Below are 13,050 nucleotides of genomic sequence, written 5' to 3'. Positions count from 1 at the left end.
ACTGGTAACGTGACATGATAAGAATATTTCAGGGAACTGTGAAAACCAGAGTGTACTTAGAATATAAATTCTATTGTGGAAAGATGGTGTGTTGATGAGGCAACATGTAGAATTGAGGATAATTACTTGATTTTTCTTATTTGAAATATAAATTAGATTTTGATTTCATTTTGGGTGAATTTGGTTTTCCTTTATTTGTTTTACTTACGATAATGTAAACAATTTGTTGATTAGTGATTAATAAAGTTGGATTCAAAAACTCTTTTCTTACTTTCTTGCTCTACTGCCTCAGCTTGTCTCTCCCTCGTTCGCTCTCTCTTCTCTAAGAAGGTCCTGCCTCCTTGCTCGGGGTTGGCTGTCAGCGCTTTACGGAATGTAGCTTGTGGGCCTGACACACACACACACACACACACACACACGTGCGCGCGCGCTCTGTCTCGCAGGCACGCACCCTCACGCACACACCTAGATTCAATGACTAGATAGGCGGCAGCCTGCAGTCGGACGAGCCCTTGCCTGTTAAGTTCTGTGCCTTGTCGTCAGCTCTCCGAAATCCTAACACAGGGAGGGAAACCCCGGCCGCGGAGCAGGCACAGTCACACCCATGGTCACGGTAAGCAGCTTTGTATTCTCCCTGTTTTTATCTTTTTGTGGGTTGACGAAGTGCTACGAGGTTTTTGCCTGGGTTGCATGCGATCGCATGTGCTTGCGCGTGTTTTTAACGGTTTTTCGATGCTTCTCTGTCCGCCGAGTGCCCTTGCCCTGTTAGGCACACACGCGGCTTGATCTTTGGCTGCAATGTTTCAGAAGTGGCGACTGGAGAGATGACAATCGGAAGCCGGTCGGCTGTCATTTGGAAAATACACCCTCCACACACACCCCCAGCTCCCCATCTCTCATACACCACCACCCTTAAATATATGACAGATCTTGAGGCAAGCGAGGGGCTTCTCGATCAAAAGTTACACAGTCTGCTTTCCGCGCTTGTTCGTTCCTCCGTACCGAATGTATTACAGAGTGAAGCTTCCAGATTAGATGCGTTTTATTTCTTTGATGAGTGTGTCTATGTGAGTTCACTGGCTGTTTAAAAATCGGAGCGAACGTTCTATCCGTTTCTGTCAGGCGCGGTTACCCACCCTGCCGGCCCCGGGATGCGATGGTCTGCACTTGGGCGGATTCCTTCATAGTTACGTTTTTGGATGGATGTCTCCGCGTGTGTGCATTTGTGCTTTGCTATGAAGGTCTTCTAATTTGTGGGCTGATCCAATGGTGAGAGGGTTGCCGCAATCTCTTTCCTCTTTGGGGGAAAAAAAATCAGCCGAGCGTTTCCGAATAAAAGCCATGAGGCAACGTGCGGAAGCGATCAGATACGGCGCCACTCATTGCGAAGAGAAATGTAAAAAGTGAAAGGGAAAGATGAGTTTATAAGAGCCCGCCTTTCATAGTCAAGAATCGCGGGGTTGCCAAAACCGAACGGGACGCCGGACCGCCACAAGTCGTGAACCCACCGTTACTTTGGGACACGGCCGGTAGCAGCAGCAGTACTGTATCTTTGGACAGTAGGAGTTAACCTCAGTGTGACTGGATGATGCTTCTATTAGAGTTGTTTCCTCTTTTTTGAGGGTGTGTGTATCTTTTTATTTGAATGGAAGAATGATGACATTGGGGCGGGGCGAACAAACGGAACCGCGCAATATGCCGTCTCCATGCTTTTATGATTTTTTTTTTGAGCTAGCTAGAATAAAAGATCGAGCCGTGATTGGAAAGCGGGTTTGGGGCAGCGGAGGACGCTGGGCACTAGGGGGCGCTCCCTGCTCACGTGGTAGACGGGACGGGCGCTGCTTTGCTCTTTCATTCTTAATTATCCAGCGCGACAAAGACGAGGATTCAGACAGTTGCATCTCATCACAGCTGTAATCAAAGTGATACATTTGAACTGTTTTGTCATGCAGCTCATCCTGTTGTAAATATGTCTTTACAGTTACTTGCCCTTGAAACGTTCTTTTATTAATTCTCTGTGGTCAATATGTCAACAGTAATGCATCAGACCATTTAATATATACAAATAAATTAAGTGTTACGGTGACTTTCATGATACACACTATTGTCAAGGCTCTCTAATCAAATTTATTTAGTAAACACCATAACTGGGCTTTTCTAATAGTATTTTGTAACAACTGAAACACAGGCAGGTTAAGTGATTTGCTCAAGGTCACACAGTGGACCAGTGCCAGGGATTGAACCAGCAGCCTTTAGACTTACAAGCTCCCATTTAACCACTTGGCTATGCCACCTAAAGCAAATACCTATCATCAGTTCACATCGTATGTTCATTTTTTGAATCTACTTTATCAAATTCAGGCTCATAGATTTAGGATTCGGCAATCAACCAAGTGCCAAGATTATTGTTAAACTAATTCTGGTGGTGCATTGGAACAAGATTTGGCATGTCTTTTAATGACTTTTACATTTTTCCCTCAACCTGTATATTTTGAAATCAATTATATTATTATTATTATTATTCCTTATTATTTGGCTGACACCTTTATCCAGGGTAACATTTGAGATACAGTTGATTACATTTCTTTTGTTTTCCAGTTGAAGCACAGGCAGGTGAAGTGACTTGCTTATGGTCACACAGTATCTGTAGTGGGATTTGAACCCACAAGCTCAGGTTTTGAAGTACGGCACAGAGAATGCATATTTACTTAGCCACCCTGTGATGGGCTGGCATCCTGTTCAAGGGTTATTCCGACCTTGTGCTTGCTAGGTTGGACTCCAGCTTCTGCTCAAGATAAAGCAGGTTAAGAAGATGGATTGATTTACTTAAGTCTTTCAGTCTGGGGTGGTGATAACCATGAACTACATATTTTATACTAAAGGGGGACATGGCTATTTTTTGTCACGGGTGTGCGTTCTATACTATTTAGTGCCATACAGATCTGGGGAGGACATTTTGTTTTTTTAAATTCTGAATAGCCTAGCTGTGGGTGCCACTCTGTAACTCACTGCTATACCATAACCTTCTGGGTACAGCACTACCTTGAAGCCTGAGTTTGCTGGGATAGGATCCAGCATGGCAGACCTTTCCTGAGAAGACCAACCGATTGGATGTGTGGGCAGTGTACACCAGGAGTATAACTCTTAGCATTTCTTGAATTTTTTATTTCACCGTTTAATTTTTAATGCAGTGTTACTTTATGTTTTCCTGTTGTAAAAAACAACACAGAGCCAATCGGTCATATTTGGAAATAAACTGTGAACTCTAAGAATGTGAGCTTTGCTGAGGAAACTTCAGAACTAAACCTTTGCTAATCATAATGAAAGGTCAATATTATATAATGCCTTTTAGGACAAACACCTTCAGAAACAGTACAATTAACCAGTATTTACACAGAAAGCACGGTCCACCAGTGGACTCTTTGTTCATTATGACTATAATGGAAACAAGCACCTCCCAGGTTAAAACACGCAACACCATAATTGAACTTAAGTGAAGAGGCTTTGGAATGCTACCAGGAAAACGGTGTAAAATCAAAAAGGCTAATGGCGGTTGAATCTGTCTCCAAGGCGGTCACTGCCTTAGGCATAATTACCAGTTCTGGAACTTGACTGGCTGACTTTTTAAACGTTTGGCAAGTTTACAACTTCATTGATATTATACAGCCTTTTGTTGCATTAGATTTTCTATTAAGATTAAATATTTGACCATGCTTTTACGTGTTTTGCCTTATTTTTGAAGTGAAAGATAGTTAGATGTGAAAGGCAATATATGATAAGATAGATTAGATAGATAGATATCTATCTATCTTATCATATATTGCCTTTCACATCTATCTATCTATCTATCTATCTATCTATCTATCTATCCCCTTTATGCCTATCTATTTATGCAGAGCTTTGTGTAAAGGAAAAATGTTCCCTCTCTGTCTGTTTGTATTGTAGAGTTCAGCTTCTCCAACCTGTTAGGTTTATTGACCCTGCAAAATCGATCTGGTTCAGGACTAAATGACAGCGTGGCATCCGATTTATCTTTAACTGTTTCTGTCTGATGTCCTGTTGCATGTGATCACTGCTTGGATATTCTATCCCATGTTGTGGTACAGTAGACAGATAAAATAATTATATATGTATATTAAAAGGAATATGAAAGCAGGGGAATCCAAAAGAGAGTAAGGCGACTAGAACATAAAGACGAGACAACAGCTGCTGCTGTCTTTCTGGGCCTTCCTTTACTTGGTATTCCACTGTCTGTTCGGTGTGGCGGCTGGTCCACTGCTCTCCTTAGTACAACACAAAATCTTCTGGGTTTTCATTTTACATACATCTTTCCTCAGATCCCTTAGCTTCTGCTCCTCTCGCTAGCTGAACCCTTGTCTAACCTCCCAGGTGACTCCAAGCTCACTGAGCATTGTAGTGAGATGGGATTTTCTCTCCAGCCTGAGCTCTTTTCTGACACCATTTCCTTTTAGACAGGGATGCCCTCCGAATACCTGCAGCTATCCTACTCCTATCTCTCCACAGATCCTAGGTCTTTCTGCAGCCCAGAACCCCAGCCCATCTTTTAAGAGTCTGGCAACCCCTATAATACACCATGGTCCCTAAAAAGAGCATAGGACTCCCTTTGCTACTACGCAATGGGCTAAAAGCCTTCTATCACAATGTTCAGTGGCCCTCGATGATCTGTTGCCTTTGTGCCCCTCAGAGTATCTACATCTGAGGCACTTTATGGTGTCTGTTAGTATTGTTTTACAAACATTTTGGGAAGAATACATGCTTCACTCCAGCCAGAAGTTCTATTTATCCCAACACCAGAGCGCTGTAAAGCCCTGTCCAATAGCGCCAGTGTTTTATCTGAACCTCAGCTGCTCTCTAATATTAATATAAATGGCTTCTGTCATTTTACCTTACAGACGTTTGACTTGATTGAGATATATTGACTTTGGCAGAGGGACACTGCATTGAGATGAATTCTTTATCAGGTTTTAGAAGTGTTGTAGGACATTCCTTGCTCTGTAGCAGCCATCCATTTTCTAATCCCACTTTATTCTGAGCATGGATCCTTATCTTTTGAAAGGTTCTGTTCAAGGATGTTTTAACTACCATCAATCAATCAGTCAATCAATGGCCTACTTGTATTAAGGGACCCTGTCTGCATTGCAAAAATGCAACTTGCCTCATTCTACTAACTGCACCAGCCTGTATGGATAACACCCACTAGGATGGTCCCATAAAGTTTTGGGGTTTTTGTTATATTCTGGTTCTGCCATCAGTTTAAATCAGGAGGAACTGGGGTTGAATCGCTAAAGTCATTGTTTCCTGTTTTTCACTATTCACTCTTGGTGTTCCTCAGCATATAAAACCACACTTTCTTGAATTTGTTGGGTTATCAGCGGTCATACCCATTGGTGATAAAGGAAGTAAAAATTATTTATTCTAACGTGTAGCCATCATAGTAGTTCAGTATTTGTAACTTAGCTATTTCTTGCAGAAGATAGGTTTGCCTTTCTTCGGCAGTCTATTTCCATGCACCTGTTCACTGCTGGCCAATGGTTTTTGGGTTTTGGCCTATTGTTCGTATACCCACGATGATATCTTGTGTTGGAATCCAAACAGAGGTGCATGATATTCACCTTCTGGTGTGTTTGGTGGATGTTGCTAGTTAAACCTTTACTTATTTTAATTCTGAATTGCTCACCTCATAGTCCATTGGTGTCTACCCATCAACTGTGAAGTGTATTGTGTCCATGTATGATGTGATCATTCTGGGAAAGAAATGTAGAAGGGTTCACCCCAAATATTCTGAGGGAAGTGTTACAAAAGGAAGAATCATAAAAAATCCCCAGTGCCCGGCCATAACTTGAGCCAGTAGATCAGCGCTGACTGTGCTCACTGTAGCATCAGAGTATCTGTGCAGAGCCAATGCAGTCAAGAGGCACTGTGGCCTGTAGGGGGCATAACCGCACCCCAAACCTCAGACACATCTACTACAGACCCAGTCCTGGGTTCAATTCCAGGGCTTTTTTATTTAATAACAAAGCATATTTGTTATAGGCTTCTTCCAGTGAACAGCGCCCACAGAACAACCCAGCACAGCAGTTCCTTCTCTCCTCTTCTTATTGCTTCTGTTCTTCTCCAGCCCTTCCAATTGCCTGTCTTCTCTCTCAGCCAAGTGCAGGGCTCTCTATTTATTCCTTGCTTGGGGATACTTCTGGAGCTCAAGCCGATGTCTTCACGAAGCACTTCTGGGTCAGGCAGGACCACAATGACCCTTGTACAGTCGATATATACGAAAGCTCCCCGTGGCGACCCCCATAGAACCCAAAAGGACAGCCCCATGGGACTACAACTCCCATGCTGCCAGGCAGGCACCCATACTGGAGCTCACCAGATGGGACACTACTGCCCCATGTAAGGGGGTCACTCTGCCCATAACAGGCAGTTACCTACTGTTCTGTTTATCCAGCCTCCCAAGCCTAACCAGTGTGTCCCTCTGTGGCTGTTGGGATGCCAACCTCAATGTTGTTGCTGCTGCAGCATCCTTTTGTGTCTCTGTCCTGCCTCAGAAAGAGAATATTGCCACTCCCTCGCTAACCTTCCTTTATAATGGCCTCATTGCCAGACAAGTGAGCATTGTCCATCCCAGCTGGGGTGCCAGGTCGTCCATCACAGCACTGGGCAGACAGCTCCTAAGACATGATTTAGAAAGGGGCACTAGCAGTGACATAAACTGTGTCAGATTGGCTTATAGTCACTTTCAGTTGTTGTGCAAGAACAAAATTAGCAAGCAAAACTTGAGCTTTTCATTTTAAAAACTTGTTGCTGGAAACAATAAAGAAAATAGACCAGAAATGAAGTGTGAGTATGTACTTTTTCTGTGGACTAAGACTGAATTGTAATTTTGTGTGCTTTTGATAGGAAAAGCTTCTAAATAGTGGGTGTGTGTTTGTGTTGGAACTACCGCTCCATTGACCTGATAAAAACACACACACACAGCGTAACTGAAAAGGAAATGTTGAGTACATTGATAGCTGTGACAAAACAGGCAGTTTGTATTATGCTTTTATTTTTTGAAACTATCCATCCATCCATTTTCCAACCCGTTGAATCCAAACACAGGGTCACGGGGGTCTGCTGGAGCCAATCCCGGCCAACACAGGGCACAAGGCAGGAACCAATCCTGGGCAGGGTGCCAACCCACCACAGGACACACACAAACACACCCACACACCAAGCACACACTAGGGCCAATTTAGAATCGCCAATGCACCTAACTGGCATGTCTTTGGACTGTGGGAGGAAACTGGAGTGCCCGGAGGAAACCAACGCAGACACGGGGAGAACATGCAAACTCCACGCAGGGAGGACCCGGGAAGCAAACCCAGGTCTCCTAACTGTGAGGCAGCAGCACTACCACTGCGCCACCGTGCCACCCTTTTTGAAACTAAGTTTATTAAAAATAAAGTCCTGAAAATGGACTGTTTACATTATAATTAAAAACTCACCCATGTTTTGCACCATTCGGTCACCAATGAATTATTTTCATGGGATGGGCAAGTGACCCCAATAAAGTGGTTACCTAGTTTACATATATCCTGCCCATGTTTTCTATCCACAGTCAGAGCTTAGCTTATTACCAGGAAGTGGTCAAACATTCAGCATATTCACCACACCTGTTCAACATGAGCACTCTCTTCTCCATGGCCACAGATTATTTTAAGATAATGGAAACCCAACATCATCTTAAAGGATTCATGTGAGCCTCTCAGGCTCATACGATGTATGCATAGTTTTCAAAAATCATTGCACACAGGAATTTGTTTAGGAATGGAAGATAGCACATATTAAACCTTTTATATCAAAGGTATTGTGTTGATCCAAGTAACTATAGGCCACCAAATGTGACATGCATCACAGTCATTCTGCTTGAGCAGCACATGTCAAGAACAGGTGTCTGAGCAAACAGTCTGCATGGGAAAGGTCATGTGTCTCTAATATACTGGAATTCTATAAGAAAGCAACAACAGCATACCATATTAGAGGTGCATATAATATTATATTTCTTGATTTTTAGAATCTTTTTGATAAGGTCCATCCCTACTCATAGTAGTTGCAATTCAAGGTGCGGTGTGTAGGTGAGTACAAACCTGGCTTAAAAACAGGGATGAGAGAGCTCTGGTGATTAAAGAAGTGGCGTCCCTCAGGGATTAGTTTTGCGGCTGCTTCAGTTTTTAATATGAATAGGGAAAAGGGCCTGACTGGGGAGGAGGTATAGGGCCGAGCTATATGGAGAATGTATATGGAGAGTCGACCACAGCAACTCCACATAGATGTGGGAAAAGATGAAGAGGAAGACAGAAGTTCTGAATAGGAATATAAATGTAGTATCAAGATGGCAAGGTTTGCAGATGATACCTAACTGAGTGGATTGGCTGAATCAGCTAAATCATTACAGCGAAACCTGAACAGATTACAGGCTTGGGCTGATGTGTGGAAAATTAAATTAATTTACCATAAGTAAATGTAAAGTGATATATGAGGGTAGTAATAATGTTAGATCTGAATACACAGTGTGAGATCTGAAGCTTAAAAGTATGCCTTATGAGGAGAATCTATGAGTCGTAGTAGATAAATTGCTCCCCTTTTACAGAAAGAACCACAGACAATTGGAATAAACTACTAAATAGTGTGATAGACAGGAAGATCCGTTCTCGTCAAAACTGTTCTAATGTTCATCACTTTTAACTTCTAGGCAGTGTACATAAGCAATAAAGAAGGATAACGGGAAGATAAGGTGCGTAGCACAATCTGTGGATACAAGTCAAAGGAGGTTACATAATGCCATAGTGAGGCCTTTCCTGGAGTACTATGTATGATTTTGGTCTACTTATTGCAAAAAAGTCATACCGTCCAACATTGTGAGGTTATGCTATGAAGACAGATTCACGGATTTGAACCTTTTCAGTTTAAGCAAATGGGTGGTGACATGATTGAAGAGTTTCAATTTTGAAAGAAATTATTACAGTGGATCCCTGCTGTTACTGCACAAATGCTACAAAATTTTTCTTCACACAGAGAATTACCAAGTAGTAGGGGTTGTCAGATCTCGACTTTATTTATTTTGGAGTTTGTACGTGAATAAGTTTGGCATGTTTGGCTGAATGGCCTGTTCTTGCCTAACCTTTTGTAATATTCTAATATTTAAAAAAATATATATTTTCGTGGTTTGTGTCCACTACATAGGGGTCATAATGCATTTTCCAGCACAGAGAACAAAGCCTCGACTTCTGGTAATTTTTTACTTTTATGGCAAATGGTATGTGATACAATAAAAACTTGGGCGTAGCCCTTCTTAACATCCCAGAAAATCAGTGAATCCTCTAGAGAGCCTTTATTGATCTTCACAAAAATTTATCTTGTCTCACTTATAAATTATACATTTATAAATAATCTTAGGAATTGCTGTTCCCAAGTTTTCTTTCATTTTTTGGGAAGCTTTTTCTTGTCGTCTTAGGGAGTCAAGGCTGGGAACCTGTCAAAGCAGGGCCTATTAAAGCCCATTGAGGCATTCCTGGTGTGATTGTTGTTGGAATCACTAAATTGCTTATTATTTTACAACAATGTATCACATCTCCATCTATTGGCACACATTTTTAAGCGACAATGACAGATTATATGAGCTGTACCCTTATGTCAAAGAGAGGGTGTATGGAAGGCCCTAGAATGACAGATACCAGTGTTTGGGGGAATAAATATATTCTGTTTGAGCCTGGGATTTGTGGTGTGAAGAGAAGAAAGGTTTTGTCCTAGATGACTGATTCAGAAGTCGGAAACCAATACGTTAACTAAACTGAGATCTTTACAGAACTTAGAAGTAAACCAACTGATTGAGGAATGCTGTGTGGTGGGAGATTCTTATCAATACTCCGTAACTGCATTCACACCACACTCTGTATACATAGGCCAAAGCCCTGAAAGTTAAACAATTGGTTATCTATATTAGCTAAGAAAGAGCTGTGATATGGAATGAGTGTGGAAATGCATATGAACAAGACCATCGGTCCTACAAAGCTCTGCACATAAATAACAGAAGCAATCCATCTTGTCGGAAGCAATTAAATATTCCTGCAAATGTCTCTTAATAAGAATAAACTCCTCTTTATAGGAGCTAATGGAGAGACAGCAACTCATATCTTCTATTTTCGGAGGCCTCAGCAGCCTTTAAGTGTGTTTCCTGTAAAAAGGCACCATCAGTCCAGTGAGCAGTGCAGACGATGGAGATACTGTTGTATGAATGGCAAGCTGAGGAATTAAGACCGCAAACATTTGAAGGGAAACGGAGATTAGCCATAGTTATGGCAAACATTAGATAAAAATAGAACTAAAAGAAGCAGGCAGACCGTAGCACAGCAACAGCATTTCAATCAGCACCACCATCATGGCACCCAGATGTACAGAACAGGACATCGTAGCCACGCTTAGGAAAGTAAAGTACTTCTCTGAGCCTTCAGGAATTTTTTTCCTGCTCCTAGCCTCATTGTCTACCATCTTCCATTCAAATAGTGAAGGTTTAATGTGTGAGGCTCCAATTTCACTGTCGGGAAACTGTTGGGAAACACTGGAGTGCAGTGAGTGTATCTCTTTTTAAATCTGGGATTGGTACGCTTAATACTGGCAATTTCCATTGTTAAATCGGTAACATGAGCCTGCATATTGGCAGTCAAAGCATTCATTTAATCCAGAAGTAGACTCTTCATCATTTCTCAATACAAGAATGTGGACCTGCCAGTTTCTGCCGCATGCCTTGGGGACTTTTTCAGCAAATCGGAAACTCAGGTTCTGCAGCTTGACTGGGACAGCTTGTTTTACAATTCAAGATTACTCGATTAGTGTAGTTAACAATTAAAGACAGTTGTACTTCGGGGATTTTACGCCCGATGAGTAGTCCCGTATTTATTTATTTATTAATCAGCCTAAATTTTCACATCCAATGTAACTTTTCACATCCAATGTAATAGGGTTACATTGCCTGATTACCTCTAATGATTGGGCTGTTTCACAATTGGAATAATTTCTGTTATATCAGAAATTTCTTTTGGGTGTCTTGTAGTGTGAGCAATCTCAAGAACTGTCACCATCAAAATTCATTGTGTAGTGATTGCATTGTGTGAATGGAAAGCATGGAGGCCAGGTCAACTGAGCTCATGTCTGTATGATGTGTCGTCTTCGTCATACAATGACTGGCAGGAAAAGGAGGACTGGCTGGAGATAGCTACTGCCCTTGAGATGCATGGGATTGAATTTGCCTTTGAAGAGAATAATTATAACAGCAATGAGAAATGACTGGTATTATATTTCAATATGTTGTAGTATCGTGGCTGGACATTGTGCATATGGTATTGCCATTGCTATGTCCATTTTCACATTTTTGCTATCATTCAGAAGCAGTCATACAAACTAAATGGCCAATGACAAGAGTATCTTTGATAACATTTACTGGATGAACCCAAAATAAACACACATTTTGGTAAATTACATTAATTACAGTCTGAGAAAATTGAAGGTACGTATTGTCTGCACCTTCCCAACCATTTGCATGTACAGTTACACCTTTTTCTTTTCTTTGTGGTTTCAGAGCACAATACAGCAAGAGTCAGCAATGCGTCTCTTTTCTTTGTTGACATTTTAAGCAAGCCTGTGGCCATATTGGTTTTCTGAATGGGTAATGCTTTAATGCAAAATGTTATTGGATAAAATGGTTCATCAGGGCCATGGCTTGTCAGTCGAACTTCACGTGCTCATACAGTTTGAGCACATGCACAACTCGCAGCTCTATCATGCAGTGTGAGTAGTCGCTTGACCACAGTTTCTAAGAATCACACAGTGCATGCCTGGTCTAAGAGTATCAAAAAGCATGGGGAGGTCAGAGCTCGGGTACTAAGATCCCTTTGCATCGACCTTCTGTAGCTCTTTGTGGTCCTGAGCTGATATCAAGATGTACTACAGCCAGGAAGGACTACATTGTGCAGCTTTCAGAGCTGGCAAGCACAGGCAGAGACATTCACAGTTTTTCCTTGTCTTCTTAGAGAGTCAAGGCTGGGGGGCTGTCAAAAGGCAGGGCCTGTTAAAGCCCATTGCGGAACTTCTTTTGTGATTTTTGGGATATACAAAAATAAATTGTATTGTAAAATTGTATTATATTCAGACGTAGGTCAAGGTACTTGTAAACCTTCTTGATAATTGCAGAGATACTGTATATTGCACACACTTTGGATCATTTAAAATAAATTTAAATCTACTGTTACCCCCAAGTGACTGTGAATGAGCTTTAAGGCATTTTACAAGTAGTAAAGAATAAATAAACATCATAACCAGAATCCCAAAATATTGTTAAGGGGGCATTTGGCCTTAGTTTTGTTGGCTGCGATCAGATTTAAAGTGCTGTCGAGCTACATGGTGTGTTTTTGTTGTCTAGACAGTGACTGAGCACCTCTGACCTTCTTGAGCTCCGCTGATTGCGAGTTTGAATTTGAGCCACTAGAAATGCTGTAAGAGCCTCCCACTTGACTGAGCAACCATAGATTTGACTACAATTTCTCCTGGGGATGTTCCTCATTTATATGTAAAAGCCGCATTTTTTTTTTTTAATTCCAACAAAGAATCAATTGCAAATTTGTGTTCCTTAAAATGCCAGCTTTCCATTCACAGCTTAAAAACAAATCAATATCCTGCACTTGTTCCTTTGAAATATTGCTTTAATTATAGCCTGAATTATCTTCATAAATGCCGTCGTGTAGTTTTTCAGCTAAGAAAAAATCGTATTTGTTGTGCAACATCAACACAAAAATGAATCAGGTGGGCATAAATACAAATGTCACTACATTAAGTTTTATGGGTTTTAAAATTACTTCACAGGCAGGATCCCATTTGCTGACGTCTAATACTTGTGTAGAATTTGCAGAAGAACAGCTATACTTTTTGTCATGCTTGTATGCTTTATGCTTGTATCAAATAGTGAGCTCTGTTAAAAGGTATTTCCTAATGCAGTGC

The 13,050-nt window shown here is 41.4% G+C and overlaps 1 protein-coding gene across 1 annotated transcript in view; it reads left to right on the top strand.

Annotated features, from left to right (window-relative positions):
• Positions 1–395: 395 nt before the first annotated feature.
• Positions 396–13,050, top strand: part of si:dkey-97m3.1 (fatty acyl-CoA reductase 1) — a 295,625-nt gene continuing 282,970 nt past the window's right edge. Inside the window, exon 1 of the mRNA XM_039761871.1 lies at positions 396–613. The gene's annotated coding sequence lies outside the window, so the exon portion shown is untranslated. The remainder of the gene's footprint in view (positions 614–13,050) is intronic.

Source organism: Polypterus senegalus, chromosome 8 (assembly GCF_016835505.1).
Source record: "Polypterus senegalus isolate Bchr_013 chromosome 8, ASM1683550v1, whole genome shotgun sequence".
In the NCBI taxonomy this organism is placed as follows: domain Eukaryota; kingdom Metazoa; phylum Chordata; class Cladistia; order Polypteriformes; family Polypteridae; genus Polypterus; species Polypterus senegalus.
The sequence above is the reverse complement of the archived record's forward strand: the minus strand, read 5'-3'. Positions and strand labels throughout refer to the sequence as shown.